Source organism: Heterocephalus glaber, unplaced genomic scaffold, assembly GCF_053883595.1.
Source record: "Heterocephalus glaber isolate CG9 unplaced genomic scaffold, H.glaber_assembly_v1.0 deba00001532, whole genome shotgun sequence".
In the NCBI taxonomy this organism is placed as follows: Eukaryota; Metazoa; Chordata; class Mammalia; order Rodentia; family Bathyergidae; genus Heterocephalus; species Heterocephalus glaber.
Genome location: NW_028258330.1, coordinates 563,363 through 577,039, shown reverse-complemented (window position 1 = coordinate 577,039; position 13,677 = coordinate 563,363). Strand labels below are relative to the sequence as shown.

At 41.9% G+C, this 13,677-nt stretch overlaps 1 pseudogene; it reads left to right on the top strand.

Moving 5' to 3' along the window:
- Nucleotides 1–623: 623 nt before the first annotated feature.
- Nucleotides 624–4,656, top strand: LOC101722810 (RNA polymerase-associated protein RTF1 homolog pseudogene; annotated as a pseudogene).
- Nucleotides 4,657–13,677: the final 9,021 nt, after the last annotated feature.

The window sequence follows — 13,677 nt, the reverse complement described above, 5'->3', positions numbered from 1 at the left end:
CTCTACCGTCAGAGTCTTTTATGTGTAAAATTGCTTCATTATCAACAACTCATAAAATTTTGCAACCAAAGCCTGCATATACATTGAAATTATTTTATTTCCTATGACAAAAAGACTACACATTTAATATTTTCTGGATTAAGTTCTTACAATGATTATTGATACATGACAGACAATTCCATATACTATCATAGAAAAGCTGATAAGTTATTGCATATAAAAGTAAGATTGTGCTGAAAATGCTGGTTCAATTCCAGAGAGAGCTGGCTGTCCCCATCCCTGTCCCCATCCCTGAGATGGCACTGATAAGAATCCTCCATTGCTGGGAGTTCTATAAATTATGTTTCAATCAAGGCCTGGCCTTGGATAAAGACTATTTATTTCTACAATTAAGCACCAGGTATCTGGAATCAATTTTATTTTACACTTTTGTTCTCTATACCTGTAAACACTGAGAAAGTTTGTTCACATCTGAGCACAGTAAAAATTTTGTGACACCAACATCATTTAGTTCTCGGGACATCTTCTGAGTTTAGCAATTAGATCTGCTTTCAGTTTGGTCAAAAGCAAGAACGTAGAAACCATCCACCTCTGCAGGGACTTGTTACTCAGTCATTCGGTCAATGCCCTTCAGTTTCCTGGATTTCTCCTCAGAAGGCCTCTTTAACTACTTGGAGACCATCACCCTGCCTGTTCCTCCTGTGTTCAGAGGCAACTGGTTAAATCCATGAGGAGGAAGAGTCTGATCTTATTTTATCACACGTCTGGAAGTGTCTAAAATGTGTTTTCACAGAGACCTTGGGGCTCAGCCAACCCAGATGGTGAGGACGCCACCACCCAGCCATGGCACTGCCTAGCCCAGGTTGCACAAGTTGGGCTTCCTGCTAGGCAAAGGAATCATCATTTCTCAACTCAGATAAAGGTACAAATTGTGTGTTTCAAAAAATAGCATCAAAATCACTGGTAGATAAACTGAACTGTATCTTCAAGAAAAAGTTTAAAGCTCAAACAAGATTAAAATGGTAAAAAAAAAAACCTAATACAATTAATTCATATTCATTTTATTTATATTCATAATAGATTATAGAATAAGGAAAGTCTACGTACTATTTCTCATTACTGAACTATTATATTGCTATGTCATATGTAGCCAAATTCATATAAATAAAATATCTGGTAAAAACTTAGCTGGCCTTTGGCAAACAAACATATCTGGAAATTTCAAGTTGGCTGGTCTAATTTTGAAAATATCAAAAATCACCCATTAAAACATAAATAGCTGGGGTCGAACGGCGGAGGTGGCGGCAGCGGTGACGGCAGCAGTGGCGGTCCCACTGGCAGGCGGGCGAGAGGGGAGTCCGGGCGACGTCCGGCATGGGAGCCGGGGGACCACCATGGTGAAGGAACGGAAAGGCCGGGTCGTGATCGACTCGGACACAGAGGACAGCAGGAGTGACGAGAACCTGGATCAGGAGCTGCTGTCCCTGGCAAAACGGAAACGCAGTGACTCTGAGGAGAAGGAGCCACCTGTGAGTCAGCCTGCAGCCTCGTCAGACTCGGAGACCTCGGACAGTGATGACGAGTGGACATTTGGGAGCAATAAAAACAAGAAGAAAGGAAAAGCCAGAAAAATAGAGAAGAAAGGAACCATGAAGAAGCAAGCCAACAAAACTGCCTCCTCAGGCAGTTCAGACAAAGACAGTTCAGACAAAGACAGCTCAGCCGAGAGCTCAGCCCCTGAGGAAGGTGAAGTGTCAGATTCTGACAGCAACAGCTCCTCCTCCAGCTCGGATTCCGACTCCTCCTCAGAAGACGAAGAATTCCACGATGGCTACGGGGAGGACCTCATGGGTGACGAAGAGGACAGGGCCCTGGAGCAAATGACAGAGAAGGAGCGTGAGCAGGAGCTTTTCAATCACATAGAGAAGAGGGAGGTGCTAAAGAAAAGGCTTGAAATCAAGAAAAAACTAAAAACAGCCAAAAAGAAAGAAAAAAAGAAAAAGCAAGAAGAGGAACCGGAAAAGAAAAAGCTGACACAGATTCAAGAATCTCAGGTAACATCCCACAATAAGGAACGGCGTTCCAAGCGGGATGAGAAACTGGATAAGAAATCCCAAGCCATGGAGGAGCTGAAAGCAGAGCAAGAAAAAAGGAAGAACAGGACAGCTGAGCTCCTCGCCAAAAAACAGCCATTAAAAACCAGTGAGGTCTACTCTGACGATGAGGAGGAGGAAGAGGATGACAAGTCCAGTGAGAAGTCAGAGCACTCGTCCCGCACGTCCTCCTCTGATGAGGAGGAAGAGAAAGAAGAGATCCCTCCCAAATCACAGCCAGTCTCCTTGCCTGAAGAATTGAATCGGGTGTGATTATCTCGGCATAAGCTAGAGCGCTGGTGTCATATGCCCTTCTTTGCTAAAACTGTCACCGGATGTTTTGTACGGATTGGCATTGGAAACCACAACAGTAAACCAGTTTACCGGGTTGCTGAAATCACAGGTGTTGTAGAAACTGCCAAAGTTTACCAGCTGGGTGGCACCAGAACAAACAAAGGACTGCAGCTGCGGCATGGCAGTGACCAACAAGTGTTCCGCCTGGAGTTTGTCTCCAACCAGGAATTCACTGAGAGTGAGTTCATGAAGCGGAAAGAAGCAATGTTCTCTGCTGGCATGCAGTTGCCCACTCTCGATGAAATCAACAAAAAGGAATTATCTATTAAAGAAGCTCTTAAGTATAAATTCAATGATCAGGACATTGAAGAGATTGTAAAAAAGAAAGAAAGGTTCAGAAAAGCTCCACCCAACTATGCTATGAAGAAAACTCAACTGCTGAAGGGAAAGGTCATAGCTGAGGACTTAGGAGATCAGGACAAGACCAAGCAAATCCAAGACCAGCTCAATGAGCTGGAGGAGCGGGCAGAGGCCCTGGACTGCCAGCAGACCAAGAACATATCTGCCATCAGTTACATCAACCAGCGGAACCGGGATTGGAACATCGTGGAGTCCGAGAAGGCACTGGTGGCTGAAAGTCACAACATGAGAAACCAGCAGATGGACCCCTTCACTCGGCGGCAGTGCAAGCCAACCATAGTCTCCAATTCCAGGGATCCAGCTGTTCAAGCTGCCATCTTGGCCCAGCTAAATGCAAAATATGGTTCTGGAGTGTTACCAGATGCTCCCAAGGAAATAAGCAAGGGTCAGGGGAAGGATAAAGATCTGAACTCTAAGTCAGCCAGTGACCTGTCAGAAGACTTGTTCAAAGTGCACGATTTTGATGTGAAGATCGACCTCCAGGTCCCCAGCTCAGAGTCGAAGGCTTTGACCATCACCTCCAAGGCTCCGCCTGGCAAGGATGGGGCTCCAAGGAGATTGCTGAACTTGGAAAACTACAAAAAGCGACGAGGGCTGATTTGAGCCCAGCCTGCTGCTTCTGACCCCGCATGCCCATCAGTTCCCAGCTTACCTCTTTCCCTTTGATCTGCCCTCTTTGGGCTGGAGCAGCAACAGAACTGGGAAGAGACTCCATGAACTGCTAGTCGTCTGTAACATGAACCATTTGCTGTACAGACTCCGTCTGCACCATCACCACTGACTCCAGGCCCGCCCAGTATGGCTCTGAGCTCTTGTGGGCTTTTCCATGTCTTTTGGATTTGTGTTTGCCTTTCTTTTTTTTAACCAGCATAGTCCATTGGCCACTCTGCACGCATTCAGTATTACCATGGAGCTGGGATGCTCGCTGAGCCCCTGGCGGCCACAGTGACAGCATGGATCAGTCTCCATGCTGTCCCAGACCTGGCCGCGGAACATTTGGCACCTGCCCTTGCAGAGGGAGCAGGGACTGGGCACCTGCAGCCCTGCTTCCTCTCCTCATCATTGTCCTCTTCCTCTCTTTACAGAAGAGGGGTTTTCAAAACCAATGTAATTTCCAAAAAGTGTACATTTGTGGGGAGGGAGGGGGGTCTAATTTGAGAGACAGAGAGAGAGAGAGTGCATTTTTTTATCGTTTTTTAAAAATGCAGTACTCTTTGTATCAGTCATGAGTCTATAGCTGTTTCAGATTTTTTTCAGCTGTATTTTAGCATCTGAAACTGCAAGAAACTCATTAAATGTGATTCTTCTTACTAAACAGGCCTGACTGCTGTAGCTGTACCTTCCTCCCCCCCACCCCACCCCGCGCCCACGGAAGAGCAAAGCCCCAGGCAGTGTCCTGCCGGTGGGAGGGGGCCTGGGGAAGCCGCAGAAGCACCGCCCATCGCAGGGGTCCAGCCTGCAGCTTCTCAGCTGAGCATAGAGTGTATGCCTGTCCCTTCCTGGTGATTCTGTTTTGGCAAGAATACCATTTTGCTTTGTTTTTTAAGAGAAATTCAACATGAATGTGGAGAACAAACAAAGATTGAGGTTGCAGATGTTAGCGACCTGTGCCATTGCGTGGGTGTCTGCATAGCTACATGGTAAGCGTGTGTATTGTGTGGCTGGGGAAAGCCAGCAGAGGTGTGTCGTTAGGAAATGTTTGAAAAGAGATAAGCTGACTGCTCAATAATCATTCTCAGGTGTAAAGCTCCAAGTGTAAATAAAAGTGGCATTTAACAAATCTTTTCAGAACAAAGTGCAGCTGACTATATATGTCAGGAACTGAGCTACAGAAGCAGGGTTAGCTGCTGACTTCCACAGAAAGGAGAGGACGCTAGACGCTCTGCTCTTTACTTCTTTACTTTTGTATACGGAAGGGGGCTCTTGGGAAATCATGGAGTTAAGTTGTATTTAAACATAAAAATGAACTTGATAACACTTCTGGGTTAAGTAGAGCCTCAGTGTTGCTTTTAGTTTACATTTTTTATTTTTTAAAAAAGCGGCAGTGGATGGTTTTAAAGATGTGTTGTGATTGTAAAGTTGGTAATGTGAGTGTGGCGCAGCTGTGTGGTAGCTGTGCACAGGGTGGCTGGGCAGAGGAATGGCAATGGACTCATTAAAACCACATATACTTGAAGAGTCCATGGCCGAAGCTCTTTATAGACCGTGTGTAAATGTGGAATCACAGACTGTTAAACATTGCCTGCGCTCCACAGTCCCGGAGCTGCTAGGACCTCTTCCACCGTGTCGAACCTGGACGTTTTTTCTGTCTGGTTTCAGAAGAGGTAAAATAGAATCCGTACAATTTGCTGGAGTCATTCTGATCCACCATGTAGATCTGTATTTAGTATCATTTGAATTTGGAGAAGTGTCAGTTACATTATGGCTGTGTAATAAAATTTTTATTAAAACTAAAAAAAATTTTTTAAAAAAAACATAAATAGCTTCATCAAGTTCACAAGGCATAACAATCAAGACTTTTCTTTATATTTAAGGAGATAGCAAGTGAAACCACTCAAACTAGGGATATGGTACCTGGATACAGTTTGTCTTTGTTGGTAAGAAGAATGTGGTAAATGTGTATTTTCATAAAGATGAACACTGATGACTAAAATGAAAATTTCCCCCTATGGTTTGATAAAATGTGTTTAAATTTCTTTGGAATAATGTACACAAAATTTTGACTGGTAAATTTTGCTCAGGTATCTAGAAAAAACAAAGCAGTGACACTTCCCTGGAAATTACAGTAACATTTAAAACCATAACCTTCCTTAAGCTATAACCCACCCTGCTGTTCCAGGTCCGTCTCTCTGGAAAAGGCACACTGGGTGACAAGCATGGCTAGGGCCGGGGGACACTACTACCTGGAGGTCCCTCAGGACACTGAGCTAGAGCCTCTTGCTATGACCTCTCAGCTGCACACTCAGCCTCACTGTAGTGTAGCAGCTCTGGCAACACAGGCATGGAAGAGGCAGGGCCACTGAGACAAGGTCCACTTCTGCCCTCCACTCGGCCCTTGCACCTCAGAGCCTCAGCACTGACAAGGAGGCTTAGGCTGTCAGTAGGATGGCAGCGAGGGGTTTTCCAGTTGCATGCATAGCGGCAGGAAGGGGATCGAATCTCCTACTGGGATCGCAGACTAGTGAGGCTAGAAAAACTTCAGGAAGTCAGTGTGGGCCAGACTCAGGCACCCAGGTGAGACCCACACCTCTGCAGCTTGGTTCTGGTTGCCTGGAATCTCTGCTTCCCAATCTCAACCAGAACCCAGCTGCACATGTCCCAGAACCGTGTGTTGAGTCCACAAGTGTAGACTATGAGGCCAGGAAAGACCAGCGGCCACAGAAGTGGTCTGGGTTAGGGCCTGATATGCCTGGCTGTGGGAAGGCAGGGTGACCTCTCCCATCCCTTGTGTTCTCCCCAGCAACGGCTCCATCTGGTCAGTCCCTGTGGCTAACAACATACCACACAGACTGGGAACATTCTAGAGAACATAATTTATTTTGGCTCTAGCTCTAGTCCAAGCTCAAGGGCATCATCTGGTGGCAGCCTTGTTGCCTTGAGGCAAGGTGGCATGGGCATCAAGTGGGACAGGCAGGATATGCCTGAGACCTTCTTCTACACTGGACATGACCTACTAACCTAGGAACCTGTGAAGGAACAGATGAATCCACTCCTGAAGGCCCCATCTAACCCCACCACATCTCATATCATGGACAGTGTTTCAATCGGATTTCCTGAGGGGGACAAGCCACATAAAAACTACAGCACATGGAGGCTTCCTGGCCACCACAGCAACACTCCCAGCACAGAGGAGGTGAGCCTTACAGGCACCAGCAGCACCCCACCCCATCAAAATGAGAAGACACATAAATTAGTCTCAAAACAAGACTTCCAGATCACCTACAGCAACCTCAAAGGGAAACGAGATGGAACAATCTGATATTCAATCACCTGGAGTCCCTGAACTGGCAACAAAAGAGGATCTGGAAAAAATGAAATCAGAAATAATTTCTCAGATAACAGCAGAGATTGTGCCCATAGTGCAAGTCTAGAGAGGACATAGATTAAAAAAATAGAGGAGATGAGGAACATGATGGAATCACAACATACGAAACAAATGGAATCCATAAAACAGATGCAATCAGATTTCCAGGAGATTAAAAACTCCATTGAAAGTTTACGCAGCAGAATGAGCCAATGTGAGGACAGAATTTCAGATATAGAAGATAAGATTGCAATTAGTGACCAGGAAAAGAAAAATTGCTTTAAAATTCCAAGGGACCATGAGAAATTAATCCAGCAGCTGCTAGACGATGCAAAGAAGAATAACATAAGACTGATCAGAGTCAATAAAGAAACAGGAAAGAGTGCAGATGACATTAAAAAAAAACTGTTCACAGAAGTGATAGCAGAAAGCTTCCCAAGCAGGGGGAAAGAACTTGACATACAGGTAAGTGAGGCATAGAGGACTCCAGCTAGCCTTGATCAAAAAAAGTCTAGACCGAAGCAAATAATGGTTAAGATTCCAGAAACCCAACAGAAGAACAAAGTTCTACAAGCAGTTAGAGAAAAGAAACAAATCACATACAAAGGAAAGCCCATCAGAATCACAGCAGACTTCTCAATGCAAACCCTCAAGGCAAGAAGAGCTTGGAGTGACATATTCCAAGCCCTAAAGGAAAACAGCCTCCAACCCAGATTGATGTACCCTGCAAAACTATCTTTCAAAATTTATGGAGAAATAAGATACTTTCATGACAAAAAGCACCTTAACTTCATGAATACCAAACCAGCACTCCAAAAAATTTTACACAATATCCAAGGAAAAGACAATGAGGATCCCAACCCCAGGAAGCCCACCAGAATGAATCCATCAGGCACAAGAAAATAAACACAAAGGGGGAGAATCCAACAAAAAGAAAAACTTGAGGAGACAGTAAAGACCCCCTGGCACGCCCACCAGCTGCCAGTATACCAGCGTGGGCAAAGCAGTCCCAGGCTGATTAGAGCCCTGCTCCCTCTGGCTCACCATGCCCACTTGTGACCAGAAGACTGTGAGGACCCCCGGGCACACCCATCAGCCACCAGCATAGCCACATGGGTGCCTGCAACAACAGACCCTGCACCCCCCCACCTCTGGCCTCTTGGATATGCGCCTACATGGTTCCACACTACAGAGGCACAGGGAGACATAAAGGCTGTTGTCCTGAGCTGCAGAAGTGAACAACAGAGAGAAGGCCTCTCTCACGCTCCCTGATGAAAACAGGCCCACTGGAAAAGTGAAGAGAATCTCTGCAATAAAGGCACACCAGACCACTGTACTTGGTAAGTTAGAGGGATCATCACCTCCCATCAGAACCTAGACTGTCTTCAGGGGAAAGGCAGTTGGAACCTACAATAGAACCTTGCAGAGTACAACCCTGCAGGAAGACAGGGAGCTCAACTTGGGACTTGCAGCCAGAAATCTGCCTGAATCTCACAGGTCTGTTACTAGCTTACTGAGACTCATTGACTTATAGCTGCACAGTGCTGCCCACATTGTGTATTGTGACAGCAGAGACATACCCTGAAGGAGGCCCTTCATTTTTGTCTTTTATTTGTTATTTTCAAAATTATCACTATTTTTTTGCTCTTATTTTTATTTCTAATTTTTTTCTTCTTTTTCTACTCTTTCAAAATTTTTGTTTTTCTCTTTTTTCTTTCTTTCTCTCTCTATCTCCCTCACTCCCTTGCTGTCCCACATTGTTCTTCATCTCCCTTTGTGTTCCTGTTCTGGCCCTAATTCATATTTCTTCTTTAGCTTTCTTTTCTTCTCTTTCCTTCTCACATCTATGTCCTCTGGCCTCACTGCTAATCTTCCACTATCCTTCTACCTACATATCCCTCCCTCCCCAACTCCTTCTAACTCCCCATTATGAAGGGTAAAGTTGCTATATTGAAGAGTTTATTCACTATAAATATATGTTGGGTTGGTCCTTGATTTTGATTTAATTCACACAGTTAAAGGTGATAGATTAATAACTACCACAAATTGTCATTTTCTAAGAGGTACTTGATGCTATTGTGTTGCTGATTGTATCACTTGGGCTAAGGTGTTGTGATTGATCTAATCAGATGTCCTTCCTGATATAATGAAAATGAGACAGCCTCAGAGTCATTAGAGACTCAAAACCTAAAGACCAGCTATATCTGGAAGACACCTCTGAGAAGCAATCATTCCACAAGAGTTCTAACTACATCAACAAAGATACTTACAATAAGCAACTTCAAAGTATCAACCCAGGAACTAAACCAAGGACAGTACCAAAAACAAAAATGAGAAGACAGAGGGCAGAGAAGGTGAGCCTGTCCCAGCACCTGGAAGGAAGCTCCCCCACCACCATCCCAAGCTCCTAGGGCAGAGAAGGTGAACCATGCAGGCAGCAGAAGCACCCCCACCCCTCGTGGAACTGAGAAGACATGTAAACAAGCCTCAAAAACAGACGTCCGGATTACCTACAGCAACCCCAAAGGGAAACAAGATGGAACAATCTGATACTCAAACACCTGGACTCTCTGAACTGGCAACAAAAGAGGATCTGGGAAAAATGAAATCAGAAATAATTACTCAGATAACACCAAAGATTTTTCTCATAGTGCAAGACATGATTAATAAATCTAGAGAGGACACAGATTAAAAAAATAGAGGATCTGAGGAACATGATGGAATCCCAACATAGGAAACAAATGGAATCCATAAAACAGATGCAAACAGATTTCCAGGAGATTAAAAACTCCATCGAAAGTCTGCACAGCAGAATGAACCAATGGGAGGATAGAACTTCAGACATAGAAGATAAGATTGCAATTAGTGACCAGGAAAAGAAAAATTGCTTTAAAATTGTAAGGGAACGTGAGAAATCAATCCAGCAGCTGCTAGATGATGCAAAAAAGAGTAACATAAGAATGATTGGAGTCAATAAAGAAACAGGAGAGAGTGCAGATGACATAAAAAAACTGTTCACAGAAGTGATGGCAAAAAACTTCCCAGGCAGGGGAAAAGAACTTGACATACAGATAAATGAGGCATAGAGGACTCCAGCTAGCCTTGATCAAAAAAAATCTACACATAGGCATATAATACTTAGGATTCCAGAAATCCAACAGAAGAATAAAATTCTACAAGCAGTGAGAGAAAAGAAACAAATCACATACAAAGGAAAGCCCATCAGAATCACAGCAGACTTCTCAATGCAAACCCTCGAGGCAAGAAGAGCTTGGAGTGATGTATTTCAAGCCCTAAAGGAAAACAGCCTCCAACCCAGATTGATGTACCCTGCAAAACTGTCTTTCAAAATTTATGGAGAAATAAGATACTTTCATGATAAAGAAACCTCAGGAACTTCATGAATACCAAACCAGCACTCAAAAGAATTTTAGACAGTATCCTAGGTAAAGTCAATGAGGATCACACCCCCAGGAAACCCAGCAGAATGAATCCATTGGGTGTGACAAATTAAATGCAAAGAGGGAGAATCCAACAAAAAGAAAAAGTCATGATAAGGCTTTTAAAACTTTTAAATTCATCTCCCTAATGAGTGAATAATTCAATCTTGTCATTGTACTGATTAGTATTTTTCTGATTCTAGAGTTGCACACCATTCCTTGTGTTATACTGGCTATTCATCATTTTATGTCTACTTTTTAATTGGGTTGTCTATTAATGAGCTGTAAGAGTTCTTTATATATTCTGGTCATAGGTTATATGCACTGTAAATATGGTCTGTTTAAGGACTACTTTTCATTTTAATGAAGTCATTTAAAGTTCTAAATTTTGATGGAAACTCATTTATCAATTTTTTTCTTTTATACATCATGTTTTTTGTATCCTAGGAAGTTCTTGGCTACCCTAAATTCATAAACATTTTCCCTTATAATTTCTTCTTAAAGTTTTATACTTTTAGGCTTTCATATTTAGGTTCATAGATCCCTTCAAGTTATTTTCATGAATGGAAATAAAGGGTTGAGGTTAATTTTTTATATACAGATACCAGGTGTTCTAGTGCCATTTGGTGAAAACACTATCTCTTCCTCAGCTCTTGAATTGAGTTTATGTTCTATAAAATGCTAATGTTAAATAATCTTTCAAAACTCAGTGAACCTTATATGTGTGGTTCTATTTCTAGATTCTCTGTTTTATTCCAATGATCTATATGTCTTTCCTTACACCAAAACTGCCTTGATTACTGTAGCTTTAGAAGAAGTCTTAAAATTAGGTACTAAACATCTTCCTACACTGTTTTTGGTCTTTTTTTTTTTTAACTTTTCTAGGTCCTTTGTACTCCTACATAACTTTTAAATTTCAATATCCAATTCTTCATTTATAGCAAGTATACACAGACCTGAATTTTTATATATACCTTGTGTTTTCTAATCCTGCTAAATTCAAATACAAGTTCTAGGAGCTCCTAGAGATCTCTTAGTATTTTCTCTGTAGATGATCATTTCATCTACATATAAAGATTTTGTTTCTACCTTGCCAATCCTAACCTAATTGTGTTATTTTATTGCCAGACTATTTTGGTTGGGCCTAGGTTTCAAAGTTTAATGGACAGATAAAGAGTAAGCATATCTGCCCTTGTTCCCCACCTTAAGGAGAAAGCATTGTATCTTCTCCATTTATATAAGGCGTTTTTGCTGGAAGTATCGAGTACATGGCTTTGATCTGTTGAGAAGGTTCTGTTCTACTTCTAGTCTCCTGATAGCTTTTACCATGAACAGCTGTAGAATTTAGGCCAATATGTTTTCTCCAACTAGTGACAGGATCATATGGCTTTTTCCTTTCTTCTGTTAAAATGATGACTTTTGGATCTTCCAATGCTGAACCAACACTGCCATCCCAATAACAAAACCACTTTCTACATGCTGCCAGATCTGACTTCTAATTGTTTTGTTAAACAAATTTCTATCTATGTTCATACTTTTTTCTTCTATTATCTTTATCCAGTTTTAGGATTAGCACAATGTTGAGTTCCTAAAATGAGGGGAGAAGTGTTCCTTCTTTTTTCTGCTTTAATTGTTTGATATAATTTATCAGTTAAAGTGTATATGAGCCTGTTGTTATCATATAGATAGGTTTTCAAGCTAGGAATATACTTTCTTTAATAGGTGCTATTCAAATTTTACATTTCCTCCAGAGTTAGTTTCATTAATTTGTCTTCCAAGGTACTTCTTAGAAGTTGTCAAATTTATTTCAAAAAATATTTTTAGGGCTGGGGATTTAGCTCAGTGGTTCTGGCACCTGCCTCGCAAGTGCAAGGTCCCGAATTCAATCCCCAGTACAAACAAAAAAAAAGATTTTTTTAGTATGCTTTCTATGTCCTTTTAAATTCTGTAAAATCTGTGGTAATGTCTCCTAGATCTTGATATTGTAATTTTAAAACTGTAAAATTGATATTGTGTAATAGGAAGAAAAGGTCCAAAGGAGCAGGGAAAGTGGGAGGGGTGGGGGAAAGGGAAAAAGGGAAAAGAAAAAACATGAGAAAAGGAAAAAAATGGAAACAAAGTCTTTGCAAATATGGAAGGGTGGAGGGGGTGAAGGGACGGCAGGGCAAGGGGGAAAAATAAGAACCAAGATACTCATGTAATGGTACGAAATCCCAATGATGAATGTAACTGTATTTTATACCTAAAATGTACCGATAAACTTAATGGGGGAAAAAAAAGTCATTTGTGGCCCAAAAAAAAAAAAAAAAATGAGGAGACATTTAAGCAAGGCACAAACTCAGACTTCCACCCCACAAAAGGCAAATTCTGGGGGAAACAAGGTGGAAAAGTCTAACAATCAACCACCTGGACACCCTGAACGGATAGCACAGGAAGTAAAATGGATGAATGAGGCTCTAGAAAAATTCAAAGCAGAAATAATCTCTGAAATAACTACAGAGATGGTGAGCAGAATGAAAGACATGATTAGAGGCTCTAGAACAGAAACAGATGAATAGATGAGCTCAGAAATATGCTGGAAGCCATGAATGCTGAGCATAAGAAAGAAATGGAAACCATGAAACAGATTCACACAGATATTCAGGAGATTAAAAACTCCATTGAAAGCATGCACAGCAGATTAAGAGAATCTGAAGATAGAATATCAGGTATAGAAGACAAGATTGCGCTGAAGGACCATGAAAACAGAGATTTCTTAAAAATAGAAAGGGACCATGAGAAATCAATCCAGCAGCTGCTAGATGATGCAAAGAAGAATAAAATAGGAATAAGAGGAGTCCATAAACAAAACAGGAGAAATTACAATTGACATAAAAGTGTTCACAGAATTAATAGTAGGAAACTTCCCAGACAGAGGTGGAGAATTGGACATACAGATAAGTGAGGCATATACAACTCCAACTAGCCATGATCAAAAAAAATCTACACCTAGCATATAATAGTCAAGATCCCAGAAACCCAACAGAAGAACAAAATCCTACAGGCAGTTAGAGAAAAGAAATAAATCACCTACAAAGTAAAGCCCATTAGAATCATGGCAAACTTCTCAACACAAACCCTCAAATCAAGGAAAGCCTGTAATGAAGTATTTCAAGCCCTACAAGAAAATAACTTCCAACCTAGACTACTGTATCCTGCAAAATTATCTTTCAAAATCAATGGGGAAATTAGATATTTCCACAACAAAGAACACCTGAGAAATTTCATGAACACCAAACCAGCACTCCAAATAATTCTAGCAATATCCTAGAAAAGGACAATGAAGGTCACAACTCCATGAGGCCCAACAAAGGGAAGCCACCAGTCAAGGTAAGAAGTTAAAGGGAAAGGAGGAGAAAATAAGAAA